Here is a 27,392-nt window from a genome sequence, read left to right on the forward strand (position 1 = left end):
TCATGCCAGCAATGTAAGCCACTGGTCTTATCAATCTGATGTTGTCTCCAGTCAGACACACATGACAATGGCTAGAACGTGTTATATCACTTTTCACTTCAGCCTAGCTGCTCTAAAAGTTGATCACTACTTGCAGCAATGTAATTTTACGTAAGTAATTTTTGTACATCATGCAACTGTCATCTTGATTAATGTATTTTTGACATAACTAATTTTCAATGTATTATTTTTTGGCTTCAGAAAAATTTCATTCTGATGAAGACAACCCTAGCAGGTTTCGAAGCCTAGGTCAATGTGCCTACCAGTAAGGAGCAACCGGTTGACTGTATAATCCTACGTTGAACCTAGTACATGGTTGATGAGTAAATGTTCAAAACTATATCTTTTCACTCAGCTTTTTGTCACAGAGTACACTGAGCCTTCTGACAAAACAGCTGAGCTTCTGTGCCAGCAAAATACTTGACAGTTGCATTAACCACTCCGCTATCCAAACACAGTGTTCATCGCTATTCCATGGCTGACTCATCCGCAGTTTTCGCCAATAGTAGGGAGAGGGAGGGTGGGAACTGGCACACTTTTAATATCTAATTAATATGTAAATTAACCAAATTGATCAATTAATGACCCCCAACATGCCCACCCCCACCCACCGACACACTCCAGGATGACGTCACGTGTTTATCTCAGTCTGCACGTGTGTCCCCGCACCCTCCCCCTCCCCTCCCCTTCCCCTCTCCCACACCTACCCTATTGGTGAGAATTTCGAATTTTGGTAGCAATTCCAAATTTTCGCTGTAAAATTCATTTGTCAATTCAGAGGACGTATTATTAACGAAAATTGTTGATGGAGATAATTTATAAAACAGGAATAAGTGTTAGAAATAAAAAGAATTTAGAGGACAGAAAATCTGTGAATTATACTCTGAGAAGGACATAGTTTGCATTTCGGAGGACAGGGATACTCTTGCTTAACTTCCGATCGCTTCATCACTTCATATCCTGCGATCACAAAGTCATTCAAACCCTCCATGGTGCACTGCCGGGCACGAATGGACTAATGGTGTGGCAGGCGACATCCCTTCCTACCCACAGGGGGGGGGGGGGGGGCGGAAGCCAGCGAATGGAAATCGGGAGATGACTGTAGTGTCCAACGCCATCGGAGCCATGGCGCACTTTGCTGACCATCTACCACAAACAATAGATTTAACATTAAAGCAAGCCGGCCGGAGTGGCCGTGCGGTTCTAGGCGCTACAGTCTGGAACCGAGCGACCGCTACGGTCGCAGGTTCGAATCCTGCCTCGGGCATGGATGTGTGTGATGTCCTTAGGTTAGTTAGGTTTAATTAGTTCTAAGTTCTAGGCGACTGATGACCTCAGAAGTTAAGTCGCATAGTGCTCAGAGCCATTTGAACCAACCATTAAAGCAATAGCAGCCCTTGGTCGTAAAAAAAGGAGTCTTCTGACCTAGGTTTCGGCACTGCTATGAGTGCCTTCATCAGAAGTAAGATTTTCAATTGGATGTCATGTATAAAACTGAATACCAAGCGATAAGGCTTGAGTCACAAATTCTTTTTTTTTTTTTAATCATAATACATAGAAGGTCTGCTCCTAAGTGTCGAGCTAAGGTAGCATGACACACTCCCGCAGCTCGACGTGTAGGAGCAGCCCATAGTGGCTTGCTTTTACGTACACTGTTTAAAAAAAAAGTGACTAAGGCTTTAGCGCTAGATATTTCGTTTTATACGTGACATGCCAAATAAAAAAGTTCTACTTCAGATGCAGTAAACTGGTATACGGATAGCATTCTGATTTCAGTTAACTCATGAGTTAGTTAAATAACAGTTGTTAAATAAGGAGGAAACATTTTCTAAATTCACCCTTCTATTGGTCTGGAATTCGAGCATGGTGAATCTCGGTGTTTTTAGCATCATGGAGGTTTTAATAGCCCATGTGTGTGCGGTCGCTGTTGGTGGCACTGGTTACTCAAAAATCTCCCATGAGCCGAAAGTTAATGGCAGATTGTACCGGTATTAAGAACTTTTGAAAGGTTCAAACACTCCTCGCCTGCCACAGTGATGTGTGGCATTTTCCATATAATTTTATTCATGATGACCTGATTCTCCTGTTGAGCTCATTGAATGTATGATTTTGTATCCGTTGTACTCCATACTAGAATTAATCTCCTGTTCAGCATTCATAATTATTCGCTGCATGTCCTCAAAGTACCCAGTAAGCATTTTTAGAGATATGCAAGCAGTAAATCGGCGGTACTCTTTTACTGTTCTGCCAACAGGCTCGTCTACGAACCATTCTGCATTTTCTAAACCATTCAAATCCGAGAATGATAATGTGACATATAAGGATCGATGCTATGCCAACATTACGTGTGCGATCACTCTCTACCTCATTAAGTTCACATCATATTTCCAGGACAGGAATATTCCTGGCGTATGATTCGCTCATCATATTCCACTGCGAGGTTGCAAGCCTACTGATTTAAGATACTCGTAGTTCGCACGTGCTATAGCTTGCGGTTCTGATGCATGCAAAGTGTTGTGCTGTGCGCTGTGTGCGCTAGTTTTATACTTTACGCCCATCCTAATTTAGATGCAACCGTACAATGATTTCCTCAGTACGAAAGTCAACAAATTAGTTACTCTGGTCCACAATACGCGGTTCCATATAGCCAATTGTCTGAACTGTCACTGGAAGGTATACGGCGTTGGTAGGAGTATCAACAATCTTATACTTTGTTCCAACTGATGGGAAGAATCCCTAAACTGAATCAACCAATCTATCGTTGAGATATGAGTTCGTTGCAATGTTACACTCAATACGTATTGTACTGTCTGATCAGATTTGCCACATTTACTGTGATCCTTCTTCAAACCTGTCCCTTTGTAAAACCCAGCAGTGAGCCTACTGAATCTTTCTGCTTAAAGTCAATTGACGAATTCACCGTCCTCATTTCATATTTAGGTGTGCTGGTGTTTGCACGGCTCTCAATCCCTTTACCAAACTGTTTTAAAACTTCTTTTAAATCGTCAATATCGTATTCACAGTTTCAGATTCCACAACTTCTTTTTTAGCATTAATTTACAGATGCACTTTATTGTTAGCGTCTGCGATATGTGGGATGGTGTTGGATGTCTCCAGTCCAATCAGCGCGATACTCCAATCTCCAAAGTTTAAATCAACTGGCGCGAAGTAATTCACACGTAATACAGACGATCGTTCTTTTAGAGTCAGAGTGTAAGACATTGCACCTAGACATCAACTGGTGTATGGATACCCGTCGTTACATATCATTGGTAAACGTCAGGAGGAATATGATGCACAGATGACCACATAGGAGTATATAAAAGTCCTGATAGTTTCGAAAATTGTAGAACAAATGTCTTCTGCCTGTGAAGTATCGTAATTCTTCTGGGGATTGCACGTCGCCGAATGAGTCGAAATAGTGGACATTATTTGTATTTTGTTAACATACGCTACTCAGTAAGTTCCAGGTCCTCCTGCTACATCCAGATTCACAATTCCGCATTATCTTGATTTCCACATGGTATTCGGTAATGTATTCCGCATAAACACACCTCGGAATCTCGGAATGTTCAATTCCTTCTTAACAAACTTAAGCAGATCTGTATCTGTAAGCGACCTGTCTGGTAGGTCTGCTAGGAACTTTTCTTTTTATGAAGAGACCTAGTCCTTTCTTGTACGGTTTCCCATGGCTGCTGCGGTTATGTCTTTGTGCCTTCTGCAGTTGCTCCTGAGAATTTTGTGCATTCTTGATTGTCCAGGCAATAGCCCCAGAATCCCCGGCCAGTAAACCCAGCGCCGAAAGACCGGATAGGGCAGGAATGAGGAAGGGAATAATTCCACCAGACATCTTGGGTACTGGTAGAGCAGCGCTCGTAGCTTGGCTGAACGCCTTCACACCCAGGCCCAACTTTACCACGCATACTTTTTCAACTGAAATTGGTGCAATGTTTTGACGAATAAAAACATCCCTTCTCGCACGTATTATCTCAGCTTTATCAGCTAAAATTCGATCGGCGGTGGGCTCACCTTCATTTTCTGCATATGCGATGTCGTGTTTCACACACGCTTCGTCGAGCAGATCTCTGCCCTTATCACCGCGTGTTTTGTTGCAGATCGAAGGTAGTTACGTATAGAAATGTGCAATTCGACTGGCAGTTTGACGTGAATACTGCCTCCTTTAATGCGTCTCCTACCACGTATGTTATGCTAGTGAGGTGGTTGTGGTTTGTACACACTGTTATGTAGTTTCGATCCAGCTGTTTTGTAATGTGGTAAAACCAAGACATTTAACTAACACACTGTTCCTCGACGCCGTATGACCCCCTCTCACGCAATACACATCTGGCTCCGAGCTCTTCTGTAAGTCATCTGTGTAAAAGCATCTTGCAATTTCAGTACCACTGCTGTCCTTTAAGAAGCAGGTTGTAGGACTCGTTCTCTGCACTTTGGAAACTTTGAATATCTTGGTTTATCAGTTTTGCGTGCATGACTTCTCAAATGCTGTCTTGTGTTTTGAAATACGAACTAAATCACCTACATTAAATTGCTGTCTGCGCGGATCTAACATTTTAATATGATTATATACTGTGTCTAGAAGTCTGTTATGACGAACATCGATAGGTCTCATTTTTATTGTGCGACGTTTGGCTCGATTATACAGTGTAATTATTTGCTGGAGAGTATCGATCCATTTGTGCGAGCCATGAAGATTGAATCACATTCACATTTGAGTTTTCATTGTTATGTTCAGATCTTCCACTATACTAGATTTCAGGTGGGTGAACGTCGAGTAGTGATGTATTCCATATTTCTCCATCACAGTCTTGAAATATCTATTGTAAAACTCGCCGCCGTGATCTGTTTGAAGGTTGCCTGGGCTACAAATCATCCCCGTCTGCAGCACACATGTGCGACGTGCTTCCCTGTTTTCATTTTCATGGATAATACCCAGGCGAATTCAGAATAAGTATTAATGACCATTAAAATATATTTGAATCCGTTATTCACACGTGAATATTCCCTCATGTCGACAAGTTCCATCTGCTACAGGTCGTTCACGCCTTTAATCATAACATATCTTCGTGGATATGTTTTAAGTGCATGTTTGTGCAGTTCTCGAACTACAGTCTCCATGCTTGTTCGATGATACCTCTTTCTCTAAGCTCAGAAACTACTGAAACAACTTCATTCAAAAGAGCTGTATTACCAGCTGCAGCTGATGCCATGAGCAGTCGTAGCCAGTCTACTAGCTCATTGTGGTCGTCGTAATATACCGAGACCATTTGGAAAGTAATGTCCAATGGGATGTAAAATGGAAACCACTGTGAAAAATCCGATGAAGCTTTGCATAGATGTGTTGGGCGGTGCCTTATTATTCCCGTGGATATCGTCACGTCGGTCTTCTCATTTCTGAGCTCACAGTGACCATACAGATGACTAGATAAATAGTGTATCCCGCCAAGTATGAGGTCCTAGTGCGAGATTTCGCCAGAAGCTATGCAGCCCACGCAACACAACTGTCATGCTCTCTCTTCTTCGTGACAACTGCAGTGAAGATGCGCTAGCAGCGTTTTCAATGGGAAGCGTTTGATGACCCACAAATCCCTTAATTGGCTCTCACTGAGTTTCATGTCTGGTCACGTGAATCGGTGGCTATGAAGACAAAGAGCTGTAGACGGGCGCAGAGAATTGGCAGAAAGCACAGGCAGCTTCCTTGTATGACGAGGATATTATAAAGTTGGTGCAATGGTACGACAGATGTCTAAATGGGAGCGGTGACTATGTAGAGTAGTAGCTGGAAGGTGTAACTTATCGTTACAAGTCCACCCCGACAGCTAAGTGGTCAGCGCGGTGGCCTGTCACGCCAAGGGGCCCAGGTTCGATTCCCGGCTGGGTCGGAGAATTTCTCCGCTCAGGGACTGCGTTTTGTGTTGTCCTCATTATCCATTTCACCATCATCAGTGAAGGCAACGGGCAAACACTACTGGAATCACTTTCCTAGACGCTCATGCGGTGGACCTCTCTGACGAGGCTTCCCTCATGACCTGACCTGCCGTAAGGCAGAACACAAAAGTAGAAAAGTAATTGTTACAAGTAAAGCATTTTTGATTTTCCCTGTGGTTTCCATTTCGCGGCCGATGGGACCTTACTTTCCGAGGCCGGTGTGGCCAAGCGGTTCTAGGCGCTTCAGTCTGGAACTGCGAGACCGTTACGGTCGCAGGTTCGAATCCTGCCTCGGGCATGGATGTGTGTGATGTCCTTAGGTTAGTTAGGTTTAAGTAGTTCTAAGTTCTACGGGACTGATGACCTCAGATGTTAAGTCCCATAGTGCTCAGAGCCTTACTTTCCGAATGTTGTTGTTGTTGTTGTGGTCTTCAGTCCTGAGACTCGTTTGATGCAGCTCTCCATGCTACCCTATCCTGTGCAAGCTTCTTCATCTCCCAGTACTTACTGTAACCCACATCCTTCTGAATCTGCTTAGTGTATTCATCTCTTGGTCTCCCTCTACGATTTTTACCCTCCACGCTGCCCTCCAATGCTAGATTTATGATCCGTTGCTGCCTCAGAACATGTCCTACTAACCGGTCCCTTCTTTTTGTCAAGTTGTGCCACATACTCCTCTTCTCCCCAATTCTATTCAATACTTCATCATTAGTTATGTGATCTACCCATCAAATCTTCAGCATTCTTCTGTAGCACCACATTTCGAAAGCTTCTATTCTCTTCTTGTCCAAACTATTTATCGTCCGTGTTTCACTTCCATACATGGCTACACTCCATACATATACTTTCAGAAACGACTTCCTGAAACTTAAATCTTTACTCGATGCTAACAAATTTCTCTTCTTCAGAAACGCTTTCCTTGCCACTGCCAGTCTACATTTGCTCCCCAAATAGCAAAACTCCTTTACTACTTTAAGTGCCTTATTTCCTAATCTAATTCCCTCAGCATCACCCGACTTAATTCGGCTACATTCCATTGTCCTCGTTTTGCATTTCTTGATGTTCATCTTATATCCTCTTTTCAAGACACTGTCCATTCTGTTCAACTGCTATTCCAAGTCCCTTGCTGCCTCTGACAGAATTACAATGTCATCAGCGAACCTCAACGTTTTTATTTCTTCTCCATGGATTTTAATACCTACTCCGAACTTTTCTTTTGTTCCCCTTATTTCTTGCCCAACATACAGATTGAATAACATCGGGGAGAGGCTACAACCCTGTCTCATTCCCTTCCCAACCACTGCTTCCCTTTCATGCCCCTCGACTCTTATAACTGCCATCTGGTTTCTGTACAAATTGTAAATAGCCTTTCGCTCCTTGTGTTTTACCCCTGCCACCTTTAGAATTTGAAAGAGAGTATTCCAGTCAACATTGTCAAAAGCTTTCTCTAAGTCTACAAATGCTAGAAACGTAGGTATGCCTTTCCTTAATCTTTCTTCTAAGATACGTCGTAAGGTCAGTATTGCCTCACGTGTTAAAATATTTCTACGGAATCCAAACTGATCTTCCCCGAGGTCGGCTTCTACTAGTTTTTCCATTCGTCTGTAAAGAATTCGCTTTAGTATTTTGCAGCTGTGACTTATTAAACTGATAGTTCGGTAATTTTCACATCTGTCAACACCTGCTTTCTTTGGGATTGGAATTATTATATTATTCTTGAAGTCTGAGGGTCATCTTGCTCACCAGATGGTAGAGTTTTGTCAGGACTGGCTCTCCCAAGGCCATCAGTAGTTCTAATGGAATTTGTCTACTCCCAGGGCCTTGTTTCGACTCAGGTCTTTCAGTGCTCTGTCAAAACTCTTCACGCAGTATCGTTTCTCCCATGTCATCTTCATCTACATCCTCTTCCATTTCCATAATATTGCCCTCAAGTACATCGGCCTTGTATAGGCCTTCTGTATATTCCTTCCACCTTTCTGCTTTCCCTTCTTTGCTTAGAACTGGGTTTCCATCTGAGCTCTTGATATTCATACAAGTGGTTCTCTTTTCTCCAAAGGTCTCTTTAATTTTCCTGTAGGCAATATCTATCTTACCCCTAGTGAGATAAGCCTCTACATCCTTACATTTGTCCTCTAGCTATCCCTGCTTAGCCATTTTGCACTTCCTGTCGATCTCACTTTTGAGACGTCTGTATTCCTTTTTGCCTGCTTCATTTACTGCATTTTTATATTTTCTCCTTTCGTCAATGAAGTTCAATATTCCTTCTGTTACCCAAGGAGTTCTACTAGCCCTCATCTTTTTACCTACTTGATCCTCTGCTGCCTTCACTACTTCATCCCTCAGAGCTACCCATTCTTCTTCTGCTGTACTTCTTTCCCCCATTCCTGTCAATTGTTCCCTTATGCTCTCCCTGAAACTTTGTACAACGTCGGTTCTTTCAGTTTATGCAGGTCCCATCTCCTTAAATTCCCACCTTTTTGCAGTTTCTTCTGTTCTAATCTACAGTTCATAACCAATAGATTGTGGTCATAGTCCACATCTGCCTTTGGAAATGTCTTACAATTTAAAACCTGGTTCCTAAATCTCTGTCTTACCATTATATAATCTATCTGATGCCTTTTAGTATCTCCAGGATTTTGCCATGTATACATCCTTCTTTCATGATTCTTGAACCAAGTGTTAGCTATGCTTAAGTTATGCTCTGTGCAAAACTCTACCAGGCGGCTGCCTCTTTCATTTCTTAGCCCCAATCCATATTCACCTACTATGTTTCCTTCTCTCCCTTTTCCTACTGCCGAATTCCAGTCACCCATGAGTATTAAATTTTCATCTCCCTTCACTACCTGAATAATTTCTTTTATCTCATCATACATTTCTTCAATTTCTTCATCATCTGCAGAGCTAGTTGGCATATAAACTTATACTACTGTAGTAGGCGTGGGCTTCGTGTCTATCTTGGCCACAATAATGCGTTCACTATGCTGTTTGTAGTAGCTTACCCGCACTCCTACTTTTTAATTCATTGTTAAACCTACTCCTGCATTACCCCTATTTGATTTTGTGTTATAACCCTGTATTCACCTGACCAAAAGTCTTGTTCCTCCTGCCACCGAACTTCACTAATTCCCACTATATTTAACTTTAACCTATCCATTTCCCTTTTTAAATTTTCGAAACGGTTAAGTGATCTGACATTCCACGCTCCGATCCGTAGAACGCCAGTTTCCTTTTTCCTGATAACGATGTCCTCTTGAGTAGTCCCTGCCCAGAGATCCGAATGGGGGACTATTTTACCTTTGGAATATTTTACCCAAGAGGACGCAATCATCATTTATCCATACAGTAAAGCTGCATGCCCTCGGGAAAAATTACGGCCGTAGTTTCCCCTTGCTTTCAGCTGTTCGCAGTACCAGCACAGCATGGCCGTTTTGGTTAATGTTGCAAGGCCAGGTCAGTCAATCATCCAGACTGTTGCCCCTGCAACAACTGAAAAGGCTGCTGCCCCTCTTCAGGAACCACACGTTTGTCTGGCCTCTCAACAGATACCCCTCCATTGTGGCTGCACCTACGGTAGGGCCATCTGTATCGCTGAGGCACGCAAGCCTCCCCACCAACGGCAAGGTCCATGGTTCATGGGGAAGGACTTTCCGAATAGCCCTCCAATATTCTGCGGCAGTCGATTGCTCACTCTCTTCCACTGACTGTCAATAATATCACCACTGTTATTTTTTTTCACCATCCAATATAGGTTTCATAATGGATTTGTATCTCACATTGCTTCGGCTTTTGCGTATCAGTCGAAAGCAATGTTTCACGTTTCATTTCCAGATATGCTGGAGAATAATTTACAGTTGTTGTGGATCTTAATAAGATAAGGTTCAGTAGACTGGGTTGTTAACTCTATCATTCACTGTATTGTTCAATCTCAGAAGGGTATAACACTTCGTCTCTAGTTCCTTGCATAGTCCTACAACTTTACGTTCAAGAGTTTGAATTTTCGCATTCATGTACAAGCGACTGTTTTGTCTGTTCATGCCCATCCTATCAAACTGAGCTCTCGACGTGCTAAGAATTTATTCATGCTGATGCGTATACTAATGTACTCACCTCTTTGCATGGCTATATTTATAGGAACTCGAAGTTCCATTATACCTACCATCATTCAGTTTTCTTCTTTTATCAATAACGAGAAACCTATACTTTGAGTGATTCAAGAAATCTGCACAAATCTTTAGAAAATCATTGAACGAAATAACGGTTCCTACATGTACCTGGTAAATGTGTTTTAAACTCAGACTGACCTGTTTGAATGCCGTAATAGGTTTGCATTATCCGTCACCATCTGTTTTGGGATTCTGGAATATGTCTGATTCAGATAAAATACAGGAACAGGCATATGGTGACCGAAACAGAAATATCATCGAATTTGATCTTGGTTTTCCAAAGCAACATCGTCAAATATTGGGACTGTGTTTGGCTTTACTTTTTCCGGTGGAGGGATATCGCTGCTCTCACTGAATGTCGTGTGTGTGTGTCACCATTTACAACCTGCAATATCTCCTGTAATAGTTGTTACTTTAGTTGAAACAGTGTTTTTGAAAATACACATACATGCTGAAAAAGGACTCTATCCGGATGTGGTAGCAGCGACATGAGAACATTTGTCCTGCTGCAGTTGGACGGACCTACAATTACTGCACGTATGTTGTCAGGAAGGAGTAGGACATTCTTCTTATGGTTTTATCGCTCACTGTCACAGCTCCAGCCGCTTGCCACAAAGTCTTGATGCTTCACCCACTCTGTCATGATAGCTACAACGTCAGGTACTGGCATGCAATGGTATTACACAAAAATTAATGAAGACTATGCTCTACCATGATACCGACTATGTCAGGTACTGGCGTGCGATGTAATTTTACAGAGGATTTAGTTAAATCACACAATTTTTTGCTGTTGCATGTTTGCAGTGAGAGTACTGGAGGCAATGGTTCCAGCATTTGCAATATAAGAGAGCAAAGAAATAAAAACACATACATGGCTATACAGGGTGAGTCACTAACTATTGCCACGAAGAATAACTCCGAAAGTATGATAGTAGCTGAAACATTTGTGGGACAAATGTTGCGTGGGACAACGGGGGTCATATATGACGCTGGTTTTTCGTTGCTAGGTGAGGTCGTGTCAGACATATGAAGGTCAACTTCGTTCTTTTTTTAAATGGTTTGCTATAGTCTGCTACTTAATATCTGATAGCGACTATAGAGACGAATCCAGTGATGTGTAACAGTGAGATCTTTGAAGAACAACGAAGGTCAAAAAGGTGGTATGAACGTCTATTGACAGAAGGTGTTCGAACTGATGATCATCGGCACCAGTGCAGTGCTGCAATCACCTTTCAATGGTTTAAGTGGTATTCCTTATCACGTCGGCACTTATCGAAGCACATGCTCCTCCAAAGTATATGTAACGTTTACAAACATGCTTCCATTGAAGCGAATTAGCATCAACAGTCCGTTTCTTCCATTTTGAAAGAGTGCATACTTCATGTGGAATATCTTACCTATTTGAACATGCATCTTGGCTCCATAGCCCTGTATTTTCGCAGTCTGCTGAATTGAATTCTTCTGCTTCTTTCCTCTACACTCTTCCATTAGCATAGTCTTCCCACCTCAGAGTAGCGAGCTGTGGCTACAGTCCTCCTTCGAATGCGTACATGTAATACAGTAATATAGTCCATCCTTCATTGAATTCTTCTGCTTCTTTCCTCTACACTCTTCCATTAGCATAGTCTTCCCACCTCAGAGTAGCGAGCTGTGGCTACAGTCCTCCTTCGAATGCGTACATGTAATACAGTAATATAGTCCATCCTTCACATTCATCTCATTGATTGAACACATCGCGTTGCTAGGCGTAGACTGAACCTCTTCCACCCACCCTGGTCACGTGAGTGGAGAAAAAATTCCCCCCCCCCCTCCAAAAGAAAATCTGAATTTCCCGCCAATTTACCTGGGAGGGAATCGGGGGTGAGACATCGGCACAGCCCTGGGGTAAAGAAATTCTCAACAAAATTGTAAATTCCCGCAAAAATTCGAAATTCCCACCAATAGGGTGGGTAGGGAAGGGGTAGTGGGAGGGTTAGGGGTGTCATGGGTGAGGGGCACAGGGATCCACGTGCAGCCTGAGAAAAAACATTACGTCATCCGGGAGTGGGTGAACGGTTTGGTGTCGGTAATTAATTGATCAATTTAATTAATTTGTGCATGAAATTGATACAGGTTTGATATAAAAAATGTCGCAGCACCCTGTCTCCACCGGACGATGTGGCTGAACGGTTCTAGGCGCTTCAGTCCAGAACCGCGCTGCTGGTACGGTCGCACGTTCGAATCCTGCCTCGGACGTGCATGTGTGTGATGTCCTCAGATTAGTTAAGTTTAAGTATTTCTAGGTCCAGGGGACTGATGACCTCAGATGTTAAGTCCCATAGTGCTTAGAGCCACTTTAACCCTGCTTCCCTACTGCCCCTCATACTCGCTACTTTGAGATTCCTGTAGGAGGTCGAACGATACTGTGCATCCATACTGAGTGTTGTGGATTCATTGCCCGTCAAGGCAAATCAGTTACATAAATGCATGGTGTCTGTTTTTTCGCTTATGTGGTGACTGTGCTTTCGGACATGTCTGAAAGAACAGACACCACGCATTCACCTAAAACTATATTTCTCGATATGAATTTAGTACCAGGGAAGGTAAGCTACATCATCCATTGTAGTAAATGCAATGATTTGAAGTAATTGCTTTATATTGACTGGCAAAAAAGTGCAACACACAGGAACCATGATCGTACATCATTGTAACTTCGCATACGTACACACCGCCGAGTCGTATATAAATGAGTTGCAACACTCTGTGACACGTACAATTGCTTCCAGAGTCAACAATCACTGCCAAAGATTACTAGCTGCCAGAGCGAGCCAGCATTAGCTTTTTTTTTATTTTAATCATCAGTCTTCTGATTAGTTTGATGCTGCCAGCCACGAATTCCGTTGCCCTTTGCTGTATCTACAGTTTTTACACTTTGAAGCTCACTCTACTACTCTTGCCGGCCGGGTGGCCGAGCGGTTCTAGGTGCTACAGTCTGGAACCACGCGACCGCTACGGTCGCAGGTTCGAATCCTGCCTCGGGCATGGATGTGTGTGATGTCCTTAGGTTAGTTAAGTTTAAGTAGTTCCAATTTCTAGGGGACTGATGACCTCAGAAGTTAAGTCCCATAGTGCTCAGAGCAATTTGAACCTAATGTCTTAAAATAGATGTTCTGCCATGCGGTCCCTTCTACTTGTCAGTGTTCTTCATATGTTCCTTTCCTCGTCGATTCTGCGAGGAACCTCTTCATTTTTTACCTTAGCAGTTCACCTAATATTCAACAGTAATTTGTAGCAGCATATCTTAAATGCTTTAATTCTCGTCTGTTCCGGTTTTCCCACAGTCCATGTCTAATTACCACAAAACGCTGCTTCCTAATTTACAGTCTCAGTAATTTCTTCCTCAAATTTAAGACCTACATCTGATATTATCAGATTTCTCTTGGCTACGATTGCCCTTTTTTCCAGTGCTAATCTGCTTTTTATGTCCTCTTTTCTCCGACCATCACGGATGTGACGCTACCAAGGTAACTTTGTCTCCTTCCTCATCCCTGATCCTGAGGCTAAGTTTCTCGCTGTCCTCATTTCTACTACTTCTCATTACTTCCTTCTTTCTTCGTTTTACTCTTCATCCATAGTCTGTGCCAATTAGATTGTTCATTCCATTCAAGAGGTGCTGTAATTCTTTTTCACCCTCACTGAGAATAGCAATGTCATTACCGAATCTTATCATCGATTCTGATTCTGAATTTTTAACCTACTCTCGAACCTTCCTTTTATTGCCCCCATTGCTTCTTCGCCGTAGAGTTTGAACATTTGGGGCGAAAGAATACGCTCCCACCTTACACCCGTTTTACCAGCGACATCAACACCTCAAAAATCTTCAATAGAGCCTCATTGTGGGTCTCCATTTGGCTGGCTAGTCGAATCCTGTAATAACCTGATTTGTCGGGCATTTGGATGTGACAGTGATCCGACTGACTGCAAGTCAACTTGAGAGCTGGTCTACTCGTCATCAAGGTTCCGGTCGACCTACACATGGGAGTGTCGAGCATATAGAAATCCCTACATATCTGCACTTTCATCCGAGAACAAGTAATAGATTCCCTGTAACATTTTATGTTATCCCGCATCATATTTTATTTTACGAAGGTATAATTTAGTATTGAAATATGAAAAAATATGATTTTCTGTAACTGTTTGTCATGACTGTTATGAACTGTGAATTCCTCAGGAATAAATTATTACTTAGCACACGAACACTAGCACACAGAGCAGTTCATACTGTATACCGCCATAGTCGTCGTACTTTGCCAAACATATAGCAGGTCCAAACTTGTCAATAAGAACTGCCAAATTCGCCATAAATGACATACCCGTGACCGCGAAATGAGCATGCCATTCGTAACAACAGAAATATCCTACATATAGCTATTTATTTTTAACGATCGCAAATCCCCTTAACACGATAGTTATATACTCCTGAGGAAGGGCACTAGTTGCCTGATATTGGTAAGGAAATAGAATTTATTTTGTGATACTTGTTCCTAATTATTTCAACAATTAGAAATACGGTTGCTGGGAATGGATACAGTACGGAAATTACAGAACAGATAAAATATTTGATCAAGTGGACACCCGCTACTCAGGGACATATATATATAGGGTGTTAATAAACGAATATCGGGGTTTTAGCGCTTTATAATATTTATTACATTAAACTTACAGTTATAAATGATGTGTCAAATGAAAGAGTAACTCAAACAGATTTACCAAGAACCTTATATGTGTTCACTGGCATAGCGAAGTACGCGACTGCTTGAACTTCACTGTACCCAAGCGCTGGATAGGCCGCAAGTGGCCTTATGAGAGGGCTTGCTTTGCATGGCCTCCACGTTCACCCGACCTAACGCCATGCGATTTTTTCCTTTGGGGATTCATCAAGGATCGTGTGTACGTGCCTCCGCTACCAGCAGACCTCCCTGAATTAAGAAACCGGATTGAAGCAGCTGTTGCTACAATCACTGAAGACACACTTATCAACGTTTGGGAAGAACTCGGCTATAGACTTGATGTGTGCCGTGTGACAAATGGTGCTCACATTGAACGTTGTAAGGTTCTTGGTAAAACTGAGTTGCTCTTTCATTTGACATATCATTTATAAATATTATAAAGCGTTAAAACCCCGATATTCGTTTATAAACACCCTGTACAATAAAATCTGCTTCAGCCGCCTGTAATTGCTGGCAACTGAAGCGGAATTTTATTCTATAAATACAGAAGATATGTTTCTTGTAATATGATTACGCTTTACCTCTTCAGAGCATTGACTATATGTGCGGAAGGAGGATGAAAGGCACCAGCTCATGTGCTGTGTGCTCCGGTGTTCTGTTTCAGTAGATTAGGTCCGCTTACGGGCGTCGTCTTCGTTAGCTACGTACGCCAATCAGTGAAATTTAAGTAGAGCAAATGATATAAATTGCCAGAATAAATTAATTAATTATCTGGATTTAATTCTGTAGTGCAACGGATGAAATTATTAGGACTCAAATATACGATGCCATACTGTCGTAAGATGAAGATAACACCATAAGGAGCAAAAAGGCATTTTAGAATATCAGGAGGCTAAGTTTCCCTTCATGTTTACAGGTCTCATGTTCATGTATTTCTCTTTTCGGAATTCCACGAAAAAGACTGGGTAAGGCAGACGGTGTGAGATGCTGGGTACTGTTATTCATTCAAATGTTAATTTCAATCTGGGCCACATATTACATAACACAACGAACAGAAACCCTTTTAGTAACGCACCATAGCACAGCATAAAGTTCAATATAAATGCAGAAGTTCACACTCTCAAACTGATCCATTAATTAATACAGTCCCAGATAAAACAATGAAATTGGGAGGTATGAGACTTAATTTGGTCCAGTACTTTTTATGAAGATGTTTGGGCCAAATGGGCATCAGTGTCATTCGGGCAAGCAACATGTGTCTATTCATCTACTGCGATGGAATTCGCAAGGTAGGACAAAATGAATACTGGAGAGTACCAGGGAGGTGCGATTAGCTTGGGCTCACGAATTAATCACCACCCTATGCAGAGGCACGAAAATATAAAGATCACTCACTGGCGGACACTCACTACAAATCTACGTGATCACTTTATTTATGTCAACGGCTGCGATATGCCGTCCGATCAGGTTCCCTTGAGCGTATATGCTCAACACCACATAGTTCCGGTGGCAACAAACTCAATTAAATCCAGTATCCACTAAGTAATTCAGATAAAGGCTGGCGTAAAAATATCTATTTAGCTCATGGGAAAAACATCTACTCATTGGGCATAGTTTCAGGAACTGGTTTACAACTGGAGGCTGGAGGACACTTCTTGGTGGTGGTCATAAAATAAACACCTCTAACACATTCAGGAACAAGGACAGACACTATGCTGATAAAGAAATCATGGAGCCTCTATTGACGTTGCATCATTCGTCTTTTTACTATAAATACTGTTACCGGACCAGAGGTTTAACGGTCGTTTCCCAGAACAAAGCAAGTCCCATGTAGCCCAGTAAAACACGCGAATTCATCCCAAAAGTATATATTAACGAAAACTGGCGAAGACAAAATCTCATTTTAATGAATATTCTTCCAAGTTAATAACAAAACCAAACCGACACAATTCAACAGTATGGCTTATCCATGATCTCTGATGGGAACAATGCAAATGCGCACGGCACTTACAAGAACCCAAAATACGATGCCTAAAGCTTTCTTCGCGGGACGACTGACGTGATAGGAGGGGACGGGGCTGGGGCCTGGGGACGGGGAGGGGCTGGAAGCTGACCTTTTGCTAATCCCTGTACCTGTGTTCGGGAGCACAGTGTCCGATCGTGTTACTGAGCTGTGTTTCTGGTGCTACACCAGGCGGTTGAAGTGATCAGCTGGCACTACAAATCTGCTACTGCACGATAATATCTAAGCAGGAGAGTGCTTCTATTCTTGTTAGTTAAAGCGGGTCTTACTGATCCATTTTAAAGATACATTACTGGTGCTGCAGTGGTAACGTAAAATGGGCACAACGAAAATTCCTTCTCGTCGCCAGGACTATAAAAATGTTTACGCATGCTGAAGGTACGTGATGTTCAAGTCTCCAATTCGCCAATGTAATAATATTGTTAGTACAGGCCTCTGAGACAAGTATTTTGCGTCCTTTAACATGTGTAATCTGGAATACTCTACCGTTTATAAATCTTGCATGTTGAGCAGCTCATCGCGAACTAAAATTTGTACAAATTTAATGAAAGTTTGTGATGAATGGGCCTCTTCATTTTTTTCTGAGTTTTTTAGTGACCTCATTTCTCTTGAAGATGAACTACGTCAATGACGCAAAAAACTGCAATCACAGATGAAAATATCGATAAGATTGAAAGTATAGTATTGGCATATGGACGATGAAACAGCAACTACTATGATTCAAATATCCTATAAAGCAGTATAGAATATTGATATCAGCATCTAGCTTTTTACGAGTAATGCCAATTTAAATACAAACCTTTCGATATTAGATCATGTTATTTCCAATGCTAAAGCCACTAATAACACTGACGCTCAAGCGTCTTCAGCAGCGGTTCACCTAAGGGCGATGAAACTATTAGGTCCTGATGACCTATTTCGGTTGTAATGGGACAGCTGAAAATATAATTCCGGAATGTCGTTGAAGAACCAAAATTCTAGACCCCGAAGGAGTGGTGATTATACACTAAACTATTGCCCGTGCTACTCGAGCAGGTTACACAAGCAATAAAGATTTCGCAGTTTCTGCTCAGAGCAACGTTTTCCTCCTAAAAAACTTGATGCCGAAGTTGTATGTTTCACCTGGGTTCTGAGCAACTGCTGGTTGGTGAAACAGAATATCAGTCAGCATGGCCATTTCTAACAAGCAGCCAAGATCCCTGTTTATGCTTCTGAAGCGTCTAATTACACTGTGCAACAAAATTAAAGAATCACTCTTTCCAAAGACCGTAATTGCCTCCCAATGGTACTTAAAGGTTTAAATTTTGGCTCAAAGATGCTTTCAAACTTCTGTTAAAACGTTGCAAAAGGATGGCACCGTGTGACATCACTCTAGATCTCTGTGACACTTCAAATACCGCGTGTGAAAAAATGTCCACCTATTAGAAGTTCACGTGAGTTGTAAGGTGGGTAAATGATTTTTTGTTGGAACCAAATTTCACCAAAATTCTGTCCAACACAACAGTGGACGTGTCATTCTGTGAGATTGTCGTCACACCCGCTCATACCTACCAACACTGAACCCCTTTTTTTATGCCTCTGCGATGGATGTCAGAACCGTGACATCCAGCACTGAAGTCGCGCCTATCGTTAGGATGGCCGAGGAAAGCATCTCAGACACAGCACCGCTCATAATCGGCACGAAAAGGCCTATTGAGGTGGTTCTTGGAGCGTCGATTGCAGACATTTCGCCGTCGAAAGCGGCAGTTCGCAGTACAATGAGCAACAGGACGTTATTCTTGACATATCTGCCTGCTGCTGCCGTCCGCCGGAGTTTCAGCCCTACTTTACGGACATCACGGAGCGGCAGTCCCACTTAACGTGATCTCATCCTTTGAAATGTAGGGTGACAGCCATTTTTGCTGTTCCACACCGTCGAAAACCATTCGACGACCCATGAACGTGATCCGAAACAAAGTGATTTTTGTTTTTTTCATATGACCTTGTTCACGCTCTCTTGGGGTGTGATCATAGGAGGGTTCGATATTGACACGTGTGTAGATGAAATGATAAAATATCTCTAAGACCACCCACTTCAGCAGTACACGCCGTGACATTCACGCACCTTTGTTGAGCACATTAGAAATGTAGCACTCAGAAACTTCGACATTGATTAAGCTGTGAGGCTCCCCTACCGCTAGAGGATTACGCAATCTTTACGACACCTTAAGGTACATTTTGCCTACGCTCAGGCGCTAAAGCAGCCGCAAGGCTGAATCGGTGTCTAAGTTTCTGACTGGTACATTTTTAAGAAATATGCTGCACAAGAAATATGCATGGCTGGCACCGAGGATGTTGCCTTACTGGGTGCTCTTAGAGAGGCAGTTTTCCATTTTATTGAAGCATGTGTCATTTTCGAACCCTACACTGATCAGGCCACAGGAGAGCTCGAAAAAGGAAAGACGAAAATGCATAAAAAGACTTTTCTGCTTGGAATCACTTTCAGAGTTCATCGAATTATTTTGGACGGTGCATAGTAGTTCAACCCTGTATGACACAGCAAAAATGTCTGTGCATTTACACTCCAAAGAGTTGGGATCACATTCAATGGGGTTGCATCTCCACATTGTCCACAGAGTAGGGTTTTAATGCCCTGAGGTTGGTAGCAGTGGCTAAATATGTCGAGAGCGTGGTCTTGTCGCTCATCGCATCGGGCTCTGTCTTTTAGGCAGCGAAATAAGTGGGAATCAACGCAAAGTGAAGGGATGCTTTCTTGGCCCCTAAGGCCCCTTCGTGTCGATTCTGGGCGGCAATGTGTCCTCGGCCACCAATCAGAATATCGCGTGATTTGAATGATGAGTGTCGCGCTTCTGACCTGCATCGTACAGGCATAAAGAAAGGGGTGAAATGTAGTTAAGACGGTACGTGGCAACTATCCTATAATGTGAGACGTCCACGGTGACGTTGAGCAAAATTTTGTGTAGATTTGGTGTCAATGTGACAATCCATGAATTTCTGAGGTGTGGTCTCTTTCTCACACATGTCAGCACATTGCTGTTTGAAGCGTCGTCGAAACGGAGGGTGAAGTCGCAGAGTGCCAGGCCTTTGTACCATTACAGAGTAAGTTAGCAGGCACATTTGAACCAAATTTCAAACGTCGCTGTAGGAAACAATCGCGGGGTTTCGAAAAAGTGATCCTTTATTTCTGATGCACAGTGTATTTCAATGGCGTCTCCTATTTTCGCTGCTGTATCCAAGCACGGGGTTCTTCGAAACTGTCTACTGGTGAGACATCATATGGTGTCGATCGCGGTGGACTGCTATGCTAATACCATAGCAGCTCCAAAACTGTGACGGCTGCTTCCAGTACAGTGACGAGTGAGGAGTGAAGAACAGTTAGTTCTTTTTTAATCGCAAATTCCATAAAGGAGCCGATTGTGACGTGGGAGGCGAATGAGTACTCTGAGGCAGCTGAGTGCTGTGACAGTTCAGTAACAATTAGCGGGGACAAAGCCTTGCTGATACAAGATGTCTCTCTGCTTTAAAGCAGATGTGGAAGGCTGCTGAGTGGTCAACACTGCATGCAGCCCTTGGAGGGTGGCAGTGGTGTGCAGACTTTACCCTCAATGCCTTCCTCCGCTTTGAACCCAATACCCTCGGAGACTGCATGAAGTGCCAGAGGATAGCCTTGCCTCAGCGATACTGGTTTCGAACTCCAGAACCATCAGGGTTGGCTGATGGTTGATAAACCAGCAGCTTTGTCTAGCTGACGCTGCTGCTCAGTGGGACTGTGACTGCTTGGCCGCATATTTGATCAATGACTGGTGCGCTTACTGGCTTCTAACGGCCGAGCAGGATGCGCTTATACTTACTCCAGCCCGACGTGTTGTGATAGGAGCTCGCTTCCCATCATGTAGCGAGCTGCAGAAGGCCAGCGCTGTGCTGCAGCCTTTAGTAATCAATCCCAGCGCTACATCAGACTGCTTCATTGAAGACTGCTTATGACACCATTATTTTAGTGGCCAACTACGGAATTACGTAAGAAGGTGGCCTGCATACATCTCGGCTGATTGCGAGAGACTGTCTGCTCTCTTTGCCACAACACCTGGCAGGTCAATCACAGTCTCACAAAAGACGTGGCCTTACACCTAAAACGATTTTCTGTAAGTCCATATTTATACAAATGTTTGAGGGATCTCGGCTGTCCAATACAAAATGTCGAATAAAAACACTTTCAACCGTCTAAAAACACTTTCAACCGTCTAATTGTTTGAGTAACAAATTTCAGCTCTACATTACGCCATCTTCAGGCCACCTCACCGGCTTGTAGTAAAAATCGCACCGCTGGTCCAGCATTCGTTGGGTACGCTGTGTCAAAAAAATATGGATACCAGTCACTGAACGCTGGACCAGAACAGGATTCTTTCTGCACGTCAGTCAGGGGCCTGAAGATGACGTAATGAAGTGCTGTAACTGGTTACTTAACTAAAATAACTGGAAATTTAGAATGCTTAATATGTTTTTATTCGACTTTTTACAACGATTTCACTCACGAATGGTCCAATTTGAGACAACTTGGCACAAAATGAGTACCGCATTTGTTCAACGGCACACAAATATAGCTTATCATCAACACATACATAGAAATTCAGATCGTTTCGTGTACTAATTTGTTACTGCGAATAGGACAGTGGTCAACCACTCACTCAAAGCACTGGGTGGCAGCCTATGGTCTATTACAAAAAACACGCATTTCATCATCAAGAATGGATTTGAACAGGATTCTTTTATGGATTGTTTTCTAAAGCTAGAACTATAACTGACGAGTATAAATCTTGACGAGCAACGGGTGAAAATTGGGGATCCTGGACTCCAAGGGGAAAAAATTGCCAGTTTTTAGAGCAATGCATTCGCCAAGAAAGATGTTTCGGCAACGAAACTTCGTTTAACATGTACCTTGCTAAAATATTGGCATCTTTCCCCCAATGCTATCACATCTACGGAAATTTGTAACTTGAAGATATTAAGATAGTGTTATATAATATTTTCTAGATCTTCTGAAACTGTATTTTAAGGGTGGGATCTTCTTGCTGGAAAAATCTTATAAGTAATGCACTGACCTAAAAGCAGAATATAGCGGAAATGTGCAGCCATAAAAAGAGGGTAAAAGGATTCCACTGTCACATCGGTAACTTTTCACCTTGTCCTCATAACACGAACATTCTAATCACATACACGCAATACACCACTGATGAGACGAAGATGCAGTGATCGCTCACTGTGTCAGTGTGCCCAAGAGCGGCAAATATTCAAAGAAATTTTGTAAAAGAAAGGTGTGAGTCAGTAATGTTTATCCTAAGCATAGCTAACTGTATATAATTGGAAGAAAACAAAGGAAGTACGACAAAGTTGCGTAGAACACACTCCACGCAAGCCTTATAACAGACGTGGAGGAGTTGCATGTTGCACGCAAACTGCCGTGTACTTGCCGCTCTCCACGTGCACCTGAAATGCCCGTCACCCGCTTGACACATGCACCTGAAATGTAGGCCAGCCTTTCGACGCGCACTGCGTGGACAAGATTAGGGGCTATGGCCAAAACCATCCGTTTCACATTGGTTACTCGTGCTTAGCTACTACTGCAGTTTCTCGGGTTCCAAATTACGAAACCCGTACTTCGAAAAAATATTTGCCATCAACTAATGCTGTATAACACGGGTAATACAAGGTTTCAGCCTCATTTATCGTCAAGAGTTACAGAAGCAGATAATATACTGTACGTAGCATACATAACGTGACAATCAAAATCAAATTCACATAGATATGAAACTGAATTTTTACTATGAAAAAAGATACCAATTTCTTCACAGTGTCTCTGAGGAAGGTAAATGTAAGTAAATTTAATGGTAAGAGAACTACTACGTATTTAGCTGGGATGAATCACCAATACCTTAATTCGTTTATTTTAATTTCAGTTCTCTGATAATTGACTAATTACTGCTGTTATAGTTCTAAACTCAAGTACAACTTCACAAATAACAACAACAATTTGTTATTAAGCCATTAGACGTTGTTGTAATAAAAATAATGCCTTACGATCGCTGAGATGTAAGAGTCACTGTAGTCGACATAATCGTCGAGTATTTTCTCATGAAGTAATTTATATTGTTAACTGTCGGCATTAATGTCTACTTCTTTTAACTTTTATCATTAAGTATATTTCACTTACCTTGATGGAAGTGCACTTCGTTAACTACTTGGTATTACTGAGTTTTCTAGTTACTCGTTTGTCACATCCACGATCACACTGGACTAGCTCCTGAGAGCAGTCATGTGGTTTTGTGACTAATAGAGAAAAAAAGACAACTGCTTACCAAGTTGGTCTGGACGCTGCTCGCTACAAGCGCACCACATGCATCAATACTTCTACATTTCACTTAATTACGACGGCCTACATTTGGTCCTTTTTTCTATCCATTATGCAGGAACATTTTCTTTACTAACAGAATAAATGGAGACCAAGGAAATATGGACTAGCCACAGAGAAAAAGTAACAATACTTTTCTCACGACAATTTTTGAATAATGGATGTTGCTTTTAATTTTGAATAAGATTATTTATACTTTTAAGCTGGAACTATAAGTTCTCTCATCGTCATTACAGAGGTAGTAAACATATCATTGAGCCTTTTCGAAGGTCAGCCCTAATTAGATTTTTATTACGTCGTCAAATGATACAATATAGTGAAACATTTTAAGCTAATGCATTTAGGTGATCTCAAACATTATACGCTTACAGTCTAGGAAGTTGGTAACGACATATCCAGTCGATGTTATTAGGGATACAGGAAGTACAAACGCTCGGAACCTCACTCGGTTCCCACTGATCCGCCGCACGATTTTCTTCGCGCTGGGATAATAACTGCTTTTAGTAGGTAGTGTCTAAACTTACTCTTTTTATTAAAGCTAGCTTAGAACAATTCGCATACAGGTGTATAAGTTGACTGCTGTTTTATCGTGGCATACTGACGGAGCTGGCTTTACAGCTAAGAAATTCTCAGATACTTTCAATAAATAAATAACAGAGATGTTGCCTCCGCTTACTGAAACGGATCAGATAATTCGTTCTCTTGCATTTAGAATAAAACAATAAGAAAGAAAATCCATCCTGGAAACTCGGCTTATAAGGAATATTTTTTTTGGATAGAAACAACACCGTACCTTTTAACCGTTAACAACATATATAAGTGTAATTGTATATTACATATATTACATATTCCCGACATACACCTGTTGCAGGTTCGAAACCTGCCTCGGGCATGGATGTGGGTGATGTCCTTAGGTTAGTTAGGTTTAAGTAGTTCTAAGTTCTAGGGGATTGATGACCTCAGATGTTAAGGCCCATAGTGCTCAGAGCCATTTGAACCATACACCTGTTGGAACAGTGACAAATACAGTCAGAAAAAATAATTTGTTTTATTGTATACTAGCATTTCTTTTATGCTGTTCTTTGGTACACAGTACCATTTCTCAGACCACCCTATGATAAAAGAGAAATGAAATGAGCATGGGACATTGTCGCCGGGAGGCGCCATCTAGGGTAAGTTCGGCCACCGAGTGCAAGTCTTATTTCATTCGACGTCACATTGTACGACTTGCGTGCCGGTGATGAGAATGAAATGATGATGACAAAACAACACCCAGCCCACGAGAGAAGAAAATCTACAACCCGTCTGGGAATCGAACCTGGGCCCGCTGCATGGAAGGCAATTACCTAGCCACTCACATAAGCAGGGATCTATGATAAAAGAAATCAAGTTACATAGTAAAAAAATATTTTTTTCTCTGTGATAGACGTATGCTATAGATCCTTACCCTCTGACATGCAGATATGATGCTCACTTCTCATGAAAGTGTGTCAAATGATACCTGTCAGTCCATTTCCGGCACTGCACATCTCAGATGTTACTCACATCTGATTTGAAGTCATTGTTATCTGAATGTTATGGCCATAAATTAATAAAATATTTTAAACACTTGTAATAAGTGATTTCCCGAATTAAACTGTCTACTTTTATATTAATTATTCCTATTTCCTAGTGGCTGATTTGCGTGTAATATTCTCTGTAGTTTAGTTGGATCCCTGACGAGCGGTTAGGTTAGGTTAGGTTAGGTTAGGTTAGGTTAGCCCCTGTCAGTGACTTGCAGGCCAGCCGGGTTTTGTGAGGTGCAACACTCATATTTCGTAGGGTCACCCTTGTCCTGTTAGTTACCCCTTCGGCAACACCTTTTACTAAACGCATACGAGCCTAGAGTTAGCGATCTGACTGTCGGCCAGTCCAACGGATGCACATTATTCTGACATCCAAAGGGGTAACTCAGCTTTACTCTCACACAAATACTAATAGTAAAGGTCCATGCTAAACTTAAGAGTAAGAAATTCCAGCGTGCAGGGATAAGAGTGTCCTTTAACTACAGAGCATTTTTCTTAAATAAGTCACACTATGAAAATCTAAATGATAAAAATAGCATAAAATAAAAAAATCTACAAAATCCATGTATATTATAAAAATGTATGTATGGGGTTGTGTGTTCCTATCTCTTCCTAAACCGCTAGGCCGCTTTCAACCACATTGGTACACACATGCCTTACTCTCAGGCGACAACGACTGTGGGGTAAGAACCGCCTATCTAAAGAAGGGGTGGAGGTGAGGCTGAAAAAGTAGCGCAAATCGAGACTCATCAATTACCAAACGTAATTCATACAGTATTTGAGGATAGAGCACTTAGCGACTCGTAGCCAACTTAATACATAATTTCAAAACTTCTCGAAATTTTTGTCGCTGGCAACACCTGCAAAATGATGAAAGGGAAAATTCATATCTTTCTTTTCCGCTGTTCATGCAGAAAAGTGCCACATGAGACATGACATTATAATGTATTAATTCTTTATTACTAAATGTAGACAGTGTGCAAATACACGACTGAATGTGATTGCAAAATTATATCATTGTACAACACATAGCTCAGGAGATATGTCATAAATAATGGCATGCGTGAAAAACTGTAGCATTACGCATGACGTCTAAATCTACTACTTCTTTGCTACTATCTCCATTCGCAATAAATTTCCCGGACCATATCCACATATGCCGTTCAATGTACGTACAAAATTATATCACTGTACGACACATAGTTCAGGAGTTTTGAGGTTATAAACATTAAAGGCAAAGCCAGACGCTGTATGCTACGATCGTGAAAGCGTACTTATAAATGAAAACCTAGGCAACGCCGGGCTCTTCTCTAGTCACATAATAAAACAAAAGAGCACCCACTGTAATGTAACAGCCTGCCGGAGTGACCGTGCGGTTCTAGGCGCTTCAGTCTAGAACCGCGCGACCGCTACGGCTGCAGGTTCGAATCCTGCCTCGGGCATGGATGTGTGTGATGTCCTTAGGTTCGTTAGGTTTAAGTAGTTCTAAGTTATAGGGGACTGATGACATAAGATGTTAAGTCCCATAGTGCTCAGAGCCATTTGAACCATTTTCTAATGGACCAATAAAATCAAAGTTGTGTATCTAGGTAGCCATATTTTCGTTACCATTTTTATACGGTTTGTGTCACTACAATGTGTCGACCTGAGCATGAAGCATTTAATAAAGTACATTTTTTGTCATAATCAAAGCGTTATACGTTGAAACCCTAATTTATTTTTGCTTCTAAGATATCCAGCATCCAGGTGGACTAGCGGCGCAGTGTGTGTAAGTGTTACTCTGCTACTGTGTTTTGACAATCTTTGGCAGCTCTTCCAGCGCCATATTTATCCTAGCAGTGTCTGTGTGTACACTGGTGCTCTCGGTGGCGCTGCAAGGAACTTGATGCATGGCGTGTGCAGTTCATCAGAGTTCATCAGCCTGGAACGGCCGTGATGATCGCTCCTCATATGCACCGTGCAGTTGTGAGGTGTTGCGTCGACAGGCTCTGGTGTTAGGAAAATGCCATAACACTAATTCGCACAACTGTTTTGTGCTGTGAATGTTATCCTACTGTGTCACTTTAATCCAATGCTTACGTTCCAATCTTGGTAGTGTTGTAATTCTAAAACTTATGCAACCACTTTAAACTGCGCAATAACAACGGTGAAATCAGTGATGACAGTGCTACTAAATCAAAGTTATTGAACACGGTTTTCCGAAACACCTTCACCAAAGCAGACGAAGTAAATATTCCTGAATTCCAATCAAGAACAACTGAAAAGTGAGAAACATAGAAGTAGATATCCACGGTGTCGCGAACCAGCTTAAATCACTTAATAAAGGCAAGGCCTTTTGTGCCACTGGATTCGTGATTTCCTGTGAGAAAGGTCACAGTTCGTAGTAATAGATGGAAAGTCATCAGGTAAAACAGAAGTAATATCCGGCGTTCCCCAAGGACGTGTGATAGGCCCTATATTGTTCCTGATCTATATTAACGATATAAGAAACCCTTAAGAGCCGTCTTAGATTGTTTGCAAAAAAAAAGTGGCTCTAAGCAC

The sequence above is a fragment of the Schistocerca piceifrons genome, chromosome 1, assembly GCF_021461385.2.
Source record: "Schistocerca piceifrons isolate TAMUIC-IGC-003096 chromosome 1, iqSchPice1.1, whole genome shotgun sequence".
Taxonomy (NCBI): domain Eukaryota; kingdom Metazoa; phylum Arthropoda; class Insecta; order Orthoptera; family Acrididae; genus Schistocerca; species Schistocerca piceifrons.